The sequence below is a fragment of the Tribolium castaneum genome, chromosome 7 (assembly GCF_031307605.1).
Source record: "Tribolium castaneum strain GA2 chromosome 7, icTriCast1.1, whole genome shotgun sequence".
Lineage (NCBI taxonomy): Eukaryota > Metazoa > Arthropoda > Insecta > Coleoptera > Tenebrionidae > Tribolium > Tribolium castaneum.
The window spans coordinates 6,874,251-6,890,261 of NC_087400.1; the positions used below are offsets into that span (position 1 = coordinate 6,874,251).

Sequence of the window (16,011 nt, forward strand, 5' to 3'; positions counted from 1 at the left end):
ACGTTTTGTTTATGCCATTTAAAAGTCCTTGAAAAATGCTGGCAAATGCCGTATTTTAAATAAAAAGTGCTGGGAAAATAACGGAGTTTTTTAAATTTAAGTAATGGTTGGACTAACTTAACAACAGCCCAACCATTCATGTGCTAAACGATATCTTTATGTCAACTAGAAGATCTTGAAAAATGCTGGCGAATCCTTTACTTTAAATAAAAAGTGCTGAGAAAAAAACGAAGTTTTTTATTTAAATAATAGTTGGGCTAACTTAACGACAACCCAACCACACCGAGTACCTTCGAGTTTTTTATGTCAATTAAAAGACCTTAAAAATGCTGGCGAGTGCTGTACTTAATTCAAAAAGTGCTGAGAAAATAACATTGGTTTTTAACATGGCCTCCTTGATGTATGGAGACAACTTCGTTGTTCAGGCCTGGCGCATCGATAAGCTTCAGCGGTTTTTTCGAAACCGTAGATGGCGCCCTATTTAGCGCACTGACGTTTATGTGACAAATAGCATTTGTGAGGTTAAATCCGAAATAAAATTGAATTTAACAAGTACAATCATCATAAGGGAAGGTGAAAAAGAGCCCACAATGAAATTGATAATTTCTAAATACAAAAACTCAAAAAAATTTATAAAGTAGTAGATTTTTTTCGGGAGTTTGGTGATCCACGAGCGGTGCTTGAGAGTGAGCAGAGGTCGAGACAGGGACTTTGGAACGGACGGTTCAGAGACACTCTAGCAGAAGAACGCTGGATCGAGCTTTTTTAAACCATTTCATTTGAAAAAAACGACTTCCTTTGTACATTTTACTAAAACTAAATTAACAATAGCAGGTTTTGAAAATACGTGTGTGCAAAGTAGTTTCATTTGCCTAAACAATGTATTGCAAATATCTGCTGGTTAAAAGGTTGCAAATACCTTTCAGAAAACTTAAGCCATGTCTTAAAAATCACAGATTTGTAACGCATTCAACCTTAACCATTGGTAAAACCATAGAGTATGCATAATAAATGGAGGATTCTTTGAAACATCGTTTTCTCTGCATCTGTGTGTGCGTACTAGTGCCGTAGGTTATGCTTAAAATACTTATAAACGATGAACAATCAATTCATCTTAAAATAATTTGTATATCTTCTGAAGCTGAAAATAAAAAATCCTAATGATCGTAAAATGATTTCCTGCAAAAGTTACACTATCCAAACGTTCATTCAGGGCATAACTTTAGAATTATCCTCACATTTTCAACGTATTTCACGAATGCACACTTACATCTTTCAAATTTATTAGTCTTTAACCTCAAAAATGGTATTTGTCAAATAAACGTCAGTCCGCTAAATGCAGCGCCAGTGGAGAATCAGCTTAAAGATGCGCCAGGCCTGAACAACGAAGTTGCCTCAATACATCAAGGAGGCCATGGTTTTTAATATCGAAAATTCTCCCCCTTAAATGCAGGAGCTGTAGTGCTTACTTACGTACATCACATATCGTTTTTTTTTTAGTAGATTCACATGAATTGGAATTGTTTAATAAAAACACAATAAGTAGTACTTTATTTAAAAAAACATTTCATTTTAACATAAAATAAACAATAAAAAAATAATATAAATATTATACTTTTACAAACATCGATAAACAAGTAGGACACAATCTCTTAAAACATTTTCCGGGGGACAGTTTGTGTTCACTTTGTCTTGAAGATCGTCGTATATTTCCCATTTTTCATTTGGCCTTTTACAATAGGCAATAAAATGGCCTATATCGCTAGCAAGAATTCCTTCACCGATAATTTCCACTACCCCCTATAGTTTGTAGTTTAGGTTTTTTGGGTTAATGCCATATTAGCAGGAATTTGGCATAACTGAACACTTCTATTTGTGTTGGTCAATGAAACTGTTGCCCAGTCAATAAATATGTAGTTTTCATTCAAATTTGATTTCACGTTCAGATACTTTTCGTCCATTTTGGACAAAAGCAAGTTTTCTCCATTGTCTTTGTAACAAGCTCAGCTACTAAATTATTGTCACTTAACATAATTTCTGGTTTCATTGTAACCACACTTAGAGCAAACCGTGATTTCTTTCTTAGACCATTCTAAGAAATTATTAGTAGCTAATCTATTTATTAATAATTGCTGCGTACATACACAAGGAATTTCTATTAGACCATTGGGCCTGAGGACTTCATCAAAAATTTGAGACAAAATTTTAGCTCTTAGTATGTAAGAATGTCTAGATATTTTTCCCTTGACCAAATTCTGTAAAAGTTCGGCCAGAAAATTATCATCTACAACACCCTCTCTAAATGCGGGGCAGTCACAGTAACATGAAGACAATATTTGAACAAGTGCATCAAATCCACACGTATTAGTAAACATAAACTTTTTTTATTAATCGTGATTGTTCCCCTTTCCAGTTTTCAACTGCTGTATCTTCTTCATCGTTCATTGTCTTGTCGTTGTCATCGTTTGTTGTTTCCACTTCTTTGGAATTTTTATGTGTTTTTTCTAGCAAAGAAAGAGGGTCATCTGCTTCTTTGAGTACAGCTGAATATAATTGTTGGTACATTTAGGGAAAATATTTTCTTCGCCTTTCCATACTAACATGTCCTTGTTTTTTGAATTTACTAGAGGTATAGCTCCTTCTAAAATTTCTATGTGGATTTTCAAAATTTTTCTAAGCCCAATAAATTTTGAATTAAAAGTAACTGTTGTTTTCCCAGCTCTTTTATTTGCAGTATAGCCTTTGCCAGTATTTTTGAAAACATTTTAGTTCATATGTATAAATAAATCGTAGAGTACTCGGTGTAAGATTGGACTGTCCGGCCACCGTTAAGAAGTTAGCCCACCAATTTTCGATATTAAAACCAATGTTATTTTCTCAGCACTTTTTGAATTAAGTACAGCACACGCCAGCATTTTTTAAGGTCTTTTAGTTGACATAAAAAACTCGAAGGCACTTGGTGTGGTTGGGCTGTCGTTAAGTTAGCTCAACCATTATTTAAATAAAAAACTTCGTTTTTTTCTTTTTTATTTAAAGTACAGCATTCGCCAACATTTTTCAAGATCTTTTAGTTGACAAAGAAATCGTTTAGCACATGAATGGTTGGGCTGTCGTTAAGTTAGACCAACCATTATTTAAATTTAAAAAACTCCTTTATTTTCCCAGCACTTTTTATTTGAAATACGGCATTTGCCAGCATTTTTAATGGACTTTTAATTGGGATAAACAAAACGTCCAGTACTTAAAATGGTTGGGCCACCGTTATGTTAGCCCAACCAAAAAAAACACAAAAAATCAATAAAACTAAAGTAGAATTTTGTAAATAAATAGCAGCATTCTTCAGCACTTTCCGAGCACATTTGAATGCCGTATGTGCATTTTCAAAGTGGTTGGGCCAACTTAACGCACGTCATTTCAGCTGAATTTTTTGAGCCGCCAGCGCTACCACCCGATCTCAGTGCGTTGGATTTTCGCTGTGTTTACATTGTATCGCTTTTATTAAGCCGCATTGTCTGCCACCTCATCATAAATATGCAATAACTCAAACCGATATTACACGTCCCCTTGTGAATTTATGAGATATTGTGTTTGCCAGCTTCCTTCTTTTGATTATTGAAATAAAATAATAAGCAGGATTCTCGAGGCGTGTCCACGTCGCGGTCTACCCCATAATTTCGCAACATTCGTATCATTTACACCCGAGTTGGCTGTTTTCTGCTGAATCAATTCCGAACTCGACGTCCACTTACATTATGATTAATGTGGCAAGGTTGCATGCTATTACATAACCCAATGTGAATGCACCTTCGCATTGTTTACGACTTTCCCCGAGCAATAAATCAAGCATCTGCGACGACGATGACGAAAAAAGCTGATTGGACGTACGTCGAGCTTTGTTTGCCTTCTATTAATAGTAAAACTGATCAACGGTACGGCAAACATTCAATATTGGCACAACGGCGGTAGCTTTTTGCACGAAATAGGTAGCGGCCGTAACAAGGCTCATGGGAAATAATAAGAAAATTTCTGGTGGGCGTAAGCCGATTTGTTCTTCGCATATTTCCTCGGGCCGCTCGACCCGACATCTGCTACGAACGCAACAAATCTTTACGAGCAGGCTAATAGGTTTCCGCGGACTTTGCATGATTAAAATTCTCGGTTTCCGGGTCGATGGAGACGTCCCAAAGGATGACAGATCAAGATTCTAACCATTTTATTGCAAGAGAAGAGATTTTATCAAATTGTTGTGGTGTAGCCTTCCAAGACACCTACACCACATCGCAATTGCAACGCCGCAAGATGGATGGGTGCCACTTGCCTGCGGAAACGTGCAAAAATTTGCTCCACCTGCCTTGGAAAAAAGAACGACTTTTTGCCACATTGTAGGCAATAACCAAGATCAAAAAATACAAAAACAAGCTAAATATTTCGCAAATCTTATTAGCGGAAACAATAACTCATTCGGGGAGCAATTTGGTTGGTCGTTAATAAATCGGTTAATTAGTCTAATTAGAATATTACTGTTGAATCGTTTTTAAACGGGTCGTAAAAGTTCACCTCTGGCGCTTAAGTAAACTGTTGGCTTTTTGTGGCAAAATGACGAACTGTTGGCGTAGGTATCTTGTAGTGCATCGAGTTCCAATCAGATGTGTGGTGAAAAATCGACCGCAAGATCTCAGTAAAATTCCCTGAGAGCGAATAGTTTTATTTGCGGAAATTTTGTTACAATGTGTCTACAAACAGCGAAACTGCCAGTACGAGAACAATTCCGGAAGACGTGTTATTTCCAGATGCATCAAAGCAAGAAATTGACTTGAAATAAAATTTATGACGGCTTTTATTCTTTCGCATGCGAAATGTAGAAATGATTATATTAGTTAGACGCTGAAAACTGTTGTAAAGCGTATCGTAAAAGCTCGCCTCGATTCAGTCACTTTTCCAGGTTATAATTAACGCGACGTTTCCGTATATTGTTCACGAAATTCGTGTCGGTTTCGTGTGGCCCTCTGCACTACAATTATGTGTCTTTGTTTTATGGGAGCCAATTAGAGTCATCCATTCGAGTGCATATTGTTAGTTGTGTGCGCTCGACGAATGTACAGTTAAAAGTAAAACTATTAGATTGTTTACATCCAATTATACAATGGTAATTCGAGTCCCTGGCGTACCGTCTAACGGATATGCGCATACGGGACAAATTTTCGCATCGATTCTTGGAGTTTTTGCGGTCGAAACCGATACCTGCCTCTTATGGTATAACGTGAACAGGTCGATGCGGTAGCGGACAATTCGATACATGTAACGCACGCCGACAGGACGAAACAATGCAGGTGCTCCCCGACAAAAAGCAATTCATCAAACTTTTTCGATACGAACGACGATATTTACAACTGGAAGTTATTTCGCGGAGAAACTTTAAAAAGTCGGACGTGATTGAACTGTGTGGTTTCTTTTGCCCGCAAAACCGCTCGGACTTAGTCATGTGAAGAAAGACTTGCACCCAATTCGAAAGATTTGCAGAATCCAGTCGTGCACGACAAAATGCATATTGCACCATCACGAACGATGAACATGATCGCGGAGGGACGATTTGACAAATTCGACATACAACACACCAAACACAACCCCGACTACACGCCACAACGGACACCACAAAAAGAACAACCACGCAACAATCGAAATTCCTCCAAATATTACGCGAAACGAGCGAATGGACCAACAAGCGAATTAGCGAACGCGAATAAATAACAAGCTTTATTATGAATGAAGGCAAACTTCAATTAACTCCTCAAACCAGAGCATAATTAAAATTGTTCCTTGGTGCGATTTGAAAATGAACGAGCGAATTAGTAAATAAGCAAAGATACAAACTGGGCCGAGTCAAGCCGGTGTGCAATGTGTACATGGCACACGGGCGGCCACTTACAGGGGCGGCCGCCGAACTGCAACCTTTCGCAAAATCAAAATTAAAACAAAAGGAACAAATAAAAATAATTATAAAGAAATGGTCTAGCTGTTTCAGAACATTTTTTCTGAGAAACATTCAACAATAGTTATTTCTTGTGACACAATTTATTTCACGAAAGCGTTCTTGCTCTTGATATTAAGCGCCTGAATGTAATCAAAGGGACTAATGAATACAGCCGACCGTTTTTTCTTTGGGAGCACAAAATTTATAATATGACGCGAAACGAGCGCATGGGCCAACAAGCGAATAGGCGAACGCACAAGCAAATAAATAACAAGCTTTATTATGAATGAAGGCAAACTCCAATTAACCCCTCAAACCAGAGCATAATTAAATTTGTCCTTTGAAAATTGCGAATAAGAACGAGCGAATTAGTAAATAAGCAAAGATACAAACTGGGCCGAGTCAAGCCGGTGCATGGCACACGGGCGGCCACTTACAGGGGCAGCCGCCGACCTGCCAGCTTTCGCAAAATCAAAATTAAAATAAAAGAAACAAATAAAAATAATTATAAAGAAATGGTTTAGCTGTTTCAGCGTTTTTTTCTCAGAAACATTCTACAATAGTTATTTCTTTGACCCGATTTATTTCACGAATGCGTTCTTGTTCTTGAGATTAAGCACCTGAATGCAATCAAAGGGATTAATGAATACAGCCGACCTTTTTTTCGTTGGGAGCACAAAATTTATAATACGACGCGAAACGAGCGAATGGATCAAGAAGCGAATAAGCGACCGCACAAGCGAATAAATAACAGCTTTATTATAAATGAAGTCAAACTCCAGTTAACTTCTCAAACCAGAGCATAATTAAAATTGTCGTTGGTGCGATTTGAAAATTGCGAATAAGAACGAGCGAATTAGTAAATAAGCAAAGATACAAACTGGTCCATGTCAAGCCGGTGTGCAATGTGTGCATGGCACACAGGCAGCTACTTACAGGGGCGGCGAATACAAATCGCAAAAAAATCAGAAAAATTAAAAGAGCACAGAAAAAAGACCCAAGTGTAATTTTTTCATGGTTCATTCAACTGTAGTTGCAAATTTGTATCTCCATTAGTCCATTAGGGACGCCATTCTATTTCTTTATTTAAAATACGATTTAGTAAAATGTCCAACCATAAACATAACAACTTGTTTAAACCTTTTACAAAATTAAGTAAAAACATTTTTCAAACATTCAGTTAATCGAGAAAATTGTGAAGCCAAGAAAAAAGCAATTTGGTTATGTAAATGAGAACAAACCAGTATCAGATTCTAAAAATTATTTTAAAATTCACATTTTTATTAGTATAATCAGGTCTCAATCAGTATCAGCATTTCCCACTATGTATTATTACTGTTGTTCTTAGAATTCTTTTGATATTAACACTTTCTGCTTTTGGGAGAGGACCTTTTCAAAAAAATTATCTAAGAACGACGCTGCCCCAAAATCGATTTAATAATTTTCCTAACTCCTGCTTTCCTGTAGTGGAAAGAGAAATACCCAATGGACTAGATAAATCATATTTTAGAAAAAGAATTTGCTTAGAGTAAAGTAAGGTGAATTTATTGAGTAAATTGTGTAAATGTTAGGTATGTAAATACTCAACAGTTGATATACCTGCTCAAAATTTAAAATTGATCTTGCTACGAATAGTTTTATTTTTGTATAAATATACTATTTCAAAATATTTTAAAAATAAACAGTTGCTTTCATTTATTTAACTTAGTAATTTTTTAAGTAATTTTTAATTATTATTTTAATTTGGAACCTGCACACGGGCGGCCAATTGGCTTGGGTTTTTTCTGCATCATTTAGCGAATAGATCCATGAAGAAGCCAGCGACAAAGAAGTAACCTTTTTCTAAACGATACAAAATCTAGATTGGAGATTAGGTACCTCTTACTGCATAAGAAGTTAAACTTTTCCTAAAGATTTATGATTCAAAAATTGTAAAGTCCAAGAGCCAAATTTACGAATAAATGAAAGTATACAAGCGAATAGATGACTCAGTGAGATCAAACTCAACTGACTCCTCAACCAGAGCAAATAAGTAATAAAAATTATACTTAGTTCGCTTCCAGAATTGCGAACTTGAGCGAGCGAATAAATAAACGAACAAGCAAATCCAAATTATGTACATATTTAAATCAGAGAATAAGTTAAAATCTAACTAACTACATGTGACTCGAAAATTGGAAAAGCGGACGGGCGAATAAGCGAACAAAGTACAACTTTTAGGTCTATAAGGTTGAGACCAAAAATAATAAAAACTGCAAAATTGTGAAACAGAGCAAAAGGACGAATAAGCAAACAAAAAAGAAATGCGAATAAATGAGATGTTTTTTCTCGATATAATAACATTCAAATTTCTTCTAATCTAAATATAATGTGAAAGAGGAAACACGTACTTAGAAGTGTAGGATAAACCGCAATTATATCAGAAGTAAGTTAGATGTGTAATTCAAAAATCCAAAATTGAAAATTGACAAATCAATCAATACAGAAGACAATCTTTCTAATCCTGTATTTATTGTCCATCTAAGGCCAATAATTTTCTTTTTGGCACTACTTTGGGAAAAATTGGTTACATTACACCAAAACATAATCATGTAATGTTAGAACACTGAAGGTAGATGCGCCTGATGAAAAATGGAAGATTGAAGAAAAAGGGGGAAGAAAGAGTGAAGTTGTTGGAATAGCAGTAAAGTTTTTGCTTTTTGCGGTGCATATCTGTTCCGTCGCAATGTGGAACTATCTTGCATTCCCTTGCATGATGTATGCCTATCGTATCGCTGGGCGAATCCCGTGCTGTCTCAGCTAATTATTTCAAAGATTAACACGAGCTAAGAAGTAATTTGTAAAGAAAACGAGGAACGTGATATCAGTTCGCCGGTGGCGCAGGGCATTGTTAGCAGTCAGTTAATAGGTTCACATGTCGTCATAGAACTTATTGTAATTAATCAATGGCGTCGTTAGCAATGTAGATTTTGCTCGAATTATAATTACGGCAACGTGCCTGCATCAGCATCTAAAAAGAATGATTTATGAAGAATGGCTATTGAAATAAACTTAGTTTTAATTACTAGGTGCGAAAAGCTTGACGCTGTAATTATCTATCTTTGAAGGGATTCGTTTCTGAGGTGGAAAAACTTTTTCGAGTATCTTATCCTGTTTGTGATATTACGTGAATTGGCGTTGTAATTAACAAAACGACGTTGATTTATCGCTTTTAATGCTTGTCCATCACGTGTGTTTTCATAAAAATAGCTCTTTAATTACGAACCGATCTCTAATAAAGCAATCAAGACGTGTTAATGATGAAACAAACAACGAAAATTTGCAGCGAAAAAAAGCAACGTAATTGAAAACATAAGTACGGTATTAGAAGATTTTATTAACACTTGGTATTGAATTTACCACCGGGTGCTGGCAATTAAACCAGTTACTGTCGTAAAAGAGACATCGTAAAAATTTATATCCCAGATATCGAAGAAGAAAGCTCTGAATGCAAGAAAACTTATTGATAGTCACCTTATTACCACATTACATCACGTCTGCGATTCACACCGGCGTGTAATCAAAACTTGAGGTCCCCAGGCAAGGTCGTCTACCTGTTACCTAAGGAAATACCATCTGTTATGATTTTTTTCGGCGTAAACACAACAACCAATTATTCTCCAATACAATGAACAGTGCAAGAATCCAACAATTTCTCTTTTAATAACGTTTTTTTCCCGCCGCTATGTAATAAATTACTTAGCGAATTATCTCCACTTGAAACTTCCACATACCGTAATATGCATTGTTACTGGCGGAAAACTTTTGCTGATAGCGTCTACGCGCGACAAAAGACCCACGAATCCCTGTTTATTATTTCGTTAAGCTGGCCCGAGGCCACTCCGGATCTGATTATTAAAATAAATTAATACGGACGTTGACGGACAATTCTTATCGTACGAAAGTGATTAGTCATTTCGAGCTTTGCAGATGCAAATAAATTTCATTAAGGACCACGAGGCCGCCTAATCCGGAGCGAATACCGTGACGCGGGCAAATTTTTTTCAAACTTGGAGAAATTGATTTCTGTAACAATTTAAGGACCTGTTTTCGTTCAAGATGGGATAGGATGTAGTTTAAAGTTTCACCAAATCTCTTCAGATTGGTCTAATTGTTTTAGGTCATGAAGGTGTAGCTCGAGGGTCATACGCGGGTGTATACAGGGTTAGTCGTATTTATGAGACAATAAGTGAACCTCAAAAAGGACCTATAAAATGATGCCAATTGAGATTAAAACTTGTGTCCTATCGAAAGTGATAAGAATTTTACTGCGGATATCCTCTACTCAAAATTCATACTTTTTTGATTTTGGTCAGGTGCAAGTCTCTGTTTAAATTGAAATAGCTTTTAAACGGTGCATTTTAACCGTGTATAAAGTTATACCTTTTTTATTTTTTTATTTATCGATCTCAGCAATAAAAAAGTCGTGTTAAAAGGGCAAAAATAAAAAAACACAAAAATGTGACCCGGAAATGCTGCAACCGGAAACTAGATCGATATGCAGTTATCGTAATAAGGAAGTTTCAATTTTGAAATTAATAGTACTATTAATAGTCTTCATAATTGTAAAACTAATGGTACTTTTAATTTTTTTATATTCGAAAAAATAAAAGTTATGAGACCTCAAAGTTCGAAATTTGACAAATCGCGCGCTTTACTGATCTCACTAGGTGTGACGTCACGCGGTACAATTGACAGTTGATAGCTGCCCATTGCCGCGTATGGAAAATTCAATCCTTTGAGGGGCTGTGTCTGGTTAAAATTAACATGTTTCCAAAATTACTTCGCTGTTCCTCAGTTTTTTCCATTTAGCTATTGCACTCCTATATCTTTTATGAATGTTTAATGAACTATTAGCCCTAAATAAAATATACAAAATTTAGAAATCTCACGTTATAAAACCGTTTGATATCAAAAAATAAGAACATTACAACTTTAAAATCCAAGAAAATCGTAATTTCATATCCTTGAAAACTCTAGGTTTATAATTATCAACCACATCTACTTATTCATCGAACGTATCTTCAAAAGCATTGACAAATAAAGAAATTTTATTTCTGTTTATGCAAGAGTCGATATCTTTAATAAGAAGTCGTTTTAGAACATTTATTTTTTACATATACAAAACATTTTGCAAGCATCGCTTGTTCTAGAAATCATAAAAAATTCCATTAGTTAATGTTTTTAATTTTTTTAAATAAAATAATATTTTGTTAATGTAAATATTTCCCATTAATTAATATATATTATTTATAAGAAATTGTAGAAAAAATCTAAATAAAATTCGAAGGCATACAGAAAGAAATAAAGCAAAAAAAAATCGTAAACGCTAATTTTTGTGTAATTATTAAAATGGATTATTATTAGTTTTTAGTGATTCATTACAGTATCTATTTTAACAAATTACTTCAATCATCACAAATAACACTTTCTTTCAATATTTATTTCTTTTAAGTCAATAAAATTAACCAGAGATCTCAGTACAATGCCGAAAGGAAAGGTAGTGTGTAAATTGTCGCTACCTTGTGAACACCTTATGCCGTGTGACGTCATCAGGCTCAAAGCGGGACCGCTGTCAAACCAGCAGACAAAAAAGCTTATATTTTTGTTATTTTTAAAGCTATCGAATTAATTTTTTGCATTCAATTTCTTGATTTGAGTACTATTATGTTGAAAATAAATAATAACATTTTGAAAAATTGGAAACTTCCTCTTCTCTTAAGTAAGTCTACCAAGTTTTGTAATATTTAGTCAAATGATTCCAAAGTTATGGTGCAAAAACGTCTTTCCATACCCCAGGGCTGTAAAATTTTTATTACTTTCAATAGGAGACGAGTTATGATCTCAATTGGCATCATTTTGTAGGCCCTTTTTGAGATTCATTTTCTGTGTCATAAATAGGAATAACCCTGTATTACGCCAAGTTTGCAGTTAAAGCCAGTTGAGTCTCTTGAAAAAGTCGAGATTTAGGCTTCCTGAGGCAAGTCAGAGACACAAGTGAAACTTCTAATGATAAACATCAAGAGAGGTATAATCGCGTGAGTTCCAAAGCTCCACTGACAGGAATTTATTTGAAGCTCACGTGTACGCACCGGTCTTAAGCTCTGTTATAGCTTTACAAAGAGAAATTTTGAAGACCGAGCCTCGCAAGACATCCAAAACTAATTAAATAGTTTACTTAACATGCACAAACGAACGCACAACATTATCGCTCTCTGTCTATCTCTTTATGCTAATTGCTAGCGCCTAGTAGGCAGTTATAAAAACAGCAAGTGTATTTTTGTCGTTCGCGTTCGCTGTTGGAACATTGCGATAATGAAAAGGAATTGTCTCTTCATTATCTCACCGGAAAAAGGGTAAAAATCGAAAGTGCAACTGTCTGGTCGATTCGCTCCACGTTCGCTTTATTCAAATAAACGTAATAAGCTTAGGAAATATCGCCTAGTAAGAGTAATGAGGACATAATTGGCGTCATGTCGAGACCACATAAACATATCGCGATAATTGAACAGCGCACTCTTGCACAATTCAAAATCGGGATGAACACTGTACCGTTACAGTAAAAGACAACCACGACACTAATAAGGCAAATTTATTTCACGCCGATAATTCGAACACACAAATCATGAAGAGAACACAATTACAATAATGAGCAGCAGGCGAGATCTATCTAGCGAATTTTTTTGTCATTATTACTATTACTATTATCAAGTCGGAAATTGGCTGCGGTTTCATGTCTATTGCGCGGATGAAGACGGCGTTAATTGCTCCGGCTCTCGACGGACAAAAATCAAAGCCTCGAGGAAAAAACCAAAGAAAAGAAAATATTTTCAGACGAGAGTGTTTCATGACGTCGCTGGAAAACTTTTAAATTAAAGCGCTGCTCCACTATTCTTGCTGAAAAATAATCTCCGAGTTTTAAAGATTATGTCGTGTTTGGTCTATGTTTTTACGCCAACAAAACGATTGTTTCGTTTGCTTTTCTCTTTTACCCATTGTTCGGGAACTTTCAAGATGTAACCGCTACTTAAACGGGATGAATACGACACACGAAACATTAATTTTTCTTTAGCATTTGCATTGCGATGATTTCAAGCCCCAATGCAACGTCCGCCAAATAAAAGATTTTCAGGCTGCAAAGTGGTTGTACATCTTGAACCAAAAACAAAACTAAAAAAAGGCCTAAATATGACACCAAGCATTTTTGCCTGAATTACGTAATGAGCTCGTAAAGCAACATTAATAATTTATTAAAAAACCCTATTAGAGCAATATCATCTTTAAAAGTTCAACTTGAAAAACAGTGGAGAATCGGAAACAATGATTCCAAAGTGGTGTCATGTAAGAAACGGGTCGCCAGGAGCCACAGTAATTGTTCCTCAACGAACCGTTTAGGTTGCAATTTATGTACAATTTTCAAGGTCTCAGAAGTAATAAAAAATAAAAAAAAGTTTTTTTAGGAAAAAGCTTTTATTGAAAATATGCACTAAAAAGTAAAAATTAATGATTTTCTATGAGAGAATATTTTTGCTTACAAATTAGGATTTTAAAATTTACAAAAATTTTGACAACAGTGTTCAATTTAAGAAAGTAATTCTGTAATGCCGTATATTGTAAGGACTTATGATCGTTCCAAAAGCTTTTATAAATTTTAAAAACCTAATTTGTAAGCAAAAATCCTCTCCTCTGATAGAAAAACATTATTTTAAATATTTTTTTTTTAATTTTTTATTTATTGTTGTCTTCATTATTCTAAACGTCTTTTTCTCTCAGATTTAGTTTCGCCGTATTATTGTAACACCATTATTTTGCTGATTTGTGCAAACTTGTTTAGTACCATGTGATAGAAAGCAGCTGTTAGCATTGAAAGCAAATCCTAACCTCTGTTCTGTGTCTATACTCTATCGTCCAAGATAAATGAATTCAAAAAAAATTAGCGACATTTGTTTGTAATGAAACGTAATGAAAATGATTAGGTATTGATAAATTTCCCAATGACCAACATACCGTTAACGATGGTATAAGTTACGGTATGTACACATCAAAAACCCATTTGTAAACATAACTTAAAAATTCAAAACCCCATTTAACCCCTTTAGGGGGTACTTAACCACAAAAGATTGCATTGTCAAGCAGATTACGTAAGTATGCAAAATTTCAGTTCATTGGGACAACGGGAACCCTTTCAAAGTTGGCTCCAAAAATGTGAAACAGACAGACAGACAACAAAGCAAGTTAAATAAAAAAAATTAAAATTGAAACTTTTAAACGTCAAAATCACAAAAAGTACGTTATGAAAAAGAGTGTATTGATCCACTTCCAAATTTTTCAACTTTTGAAAGCATTCCAAAGAGCAAAATGTAACGATCAAGCCCTTTTTGAAGCAGAGAAGAATTCGACTCTCCTCAAGTTTCCACCTGAAGAGTAGAAAATTTTGTTTTTTGCTTCACTCTGTAGTACAGTGTGATTAAGAAAGGCAGCGGAAAGTGGCCGATCGATGAAGTATTCTCGTTTCTCCACTAACAAAGCAGCGAAACAATTTTAAATTTGCTCAACTAATGGAGGTTGAAATTTATGAGTGAAGACGTCTAGTGGCGCCATCATATTTATTTAAAACGTGTGAAACGGCTTCTTGAGCGAAATTTGTGATACGTATAGGTAATTACGGCCATTCTTGCGTGTAAGTGTGTATAATTAGTGGCCACGGTATCAATTTATGGTACTTGTTGTTAAAATGGTAGGTGTGGGTTGGTTTAACATTACCAACCACGTCTGAAATGTCTTCATATAAGTTATCTCACGTTTGTGATACATAAAATAGCGAAACCATCTTAGTTACAGATTGCATATGGAAAGCAACAATTACATAAATAATAGTAACATTTGCTGTACACGAGAGATACGATACACAGATGTTTCTTTATTATTTTATGGAATAATTTGATGTTTCTGTTCCATAAAGCTGGGATCTTCATTACTATGTGTTCAAATTTGCTTTTTTGTGTTCGTGGAGGGGCCACGAGTGGCAATCAGCACTTTGTCATTGTGATCATGTTCAGGAAGTTGATTTAGCATCTGTTTTATCAGCTCTCGGCCGTGTAGTAAAATTTTTCCTCGCGCTATACAATAATAAATTAATAAAGCGCACCCTCGGAGAGCTTGTTATTATCAGAATACTGTCGAGTAAACACGATACGTCTTAAAATATAATTAAATGTGAAGCTGGCAATTAATCATTTCGTTGAGTTTACCGGATGCAAAGCGGATTGACAGGGCCGGCCTCGGTATTTTTCCCTCCGCGCAAATGCTAATTAAACAAGCGGCGATAACTGATTGACCCATCTATGGACGTTGCGTGGGTCCCAACACTTATTTCCACCATGGCGTACACAGCATTCGACTTAATCCGGCCAAGATAACTCCAAGGCGTGGGACATTGACCACCAACTTTATTACATAAATCACCATTTCGCATTTTTACACCCTCAGCCTCTGTTCCAGCTTCCATATGAATCATAAGCTGGCGTTTATTTGCATTTTTGAATAAATTTCGCCGCGACTTTTTATTGCATGTTTAATTCGGACGACGAGATTTATGCGCTTCACTTTGTTTTAAGTGGTTTATTGCGCTTTTTCGGGACTATAATGTCGCTTTCAACACCAGGCTTTTTGCAAGGGAGACACCAAAAACGTACGCAATCGCACCTTTATGGGCGAGACGAGCGAACGTTTACGATGGGCCAGGATGGCTCATTTCATGAAGTAAAAGCCGACCCGCACATACGGTTTATGGCTTGTTAATAAAAGCACCCATGATGATGATGGTGCACTCAGTCGTCTGTGAAACATTTAAAAAAGATGAACATAAACAAACAACACACGCTAAACAAATACAAAAATGCTAAAACAGGAACAATAAAAAAAATAACAAAAAATGTAAAATGCAGCTGCTTCAAGTGAATCTAAAAAAATAGTAGTTATTATTTTTGTGTATTGACTAC

At 35.5% G+C, this 16,011-nt stretch overlaps 1 protein-coding gene and 1 non-coding gene across 4 annotated transcripts in view; both read right to left on the reverse strand.

The window, feature by feature from the left end:
• The window catches only part of Atg16 (Autophagy-related 16), a 230,182-nt gene that overhangs the window by 33,638 nt on the left and 180,533 nt on the right, over nt 1-16,011 (reverse strand). The window lies entirely within an intron of this gene.
• Nucleotides 15,336-15,482, reverse strand: Mir3845 (microRNA mir-3845). The gene has a single exon (NR_038676.1). It is a non-coding gene; the product is annotated as a microRNA mir-3845 (primary transcript).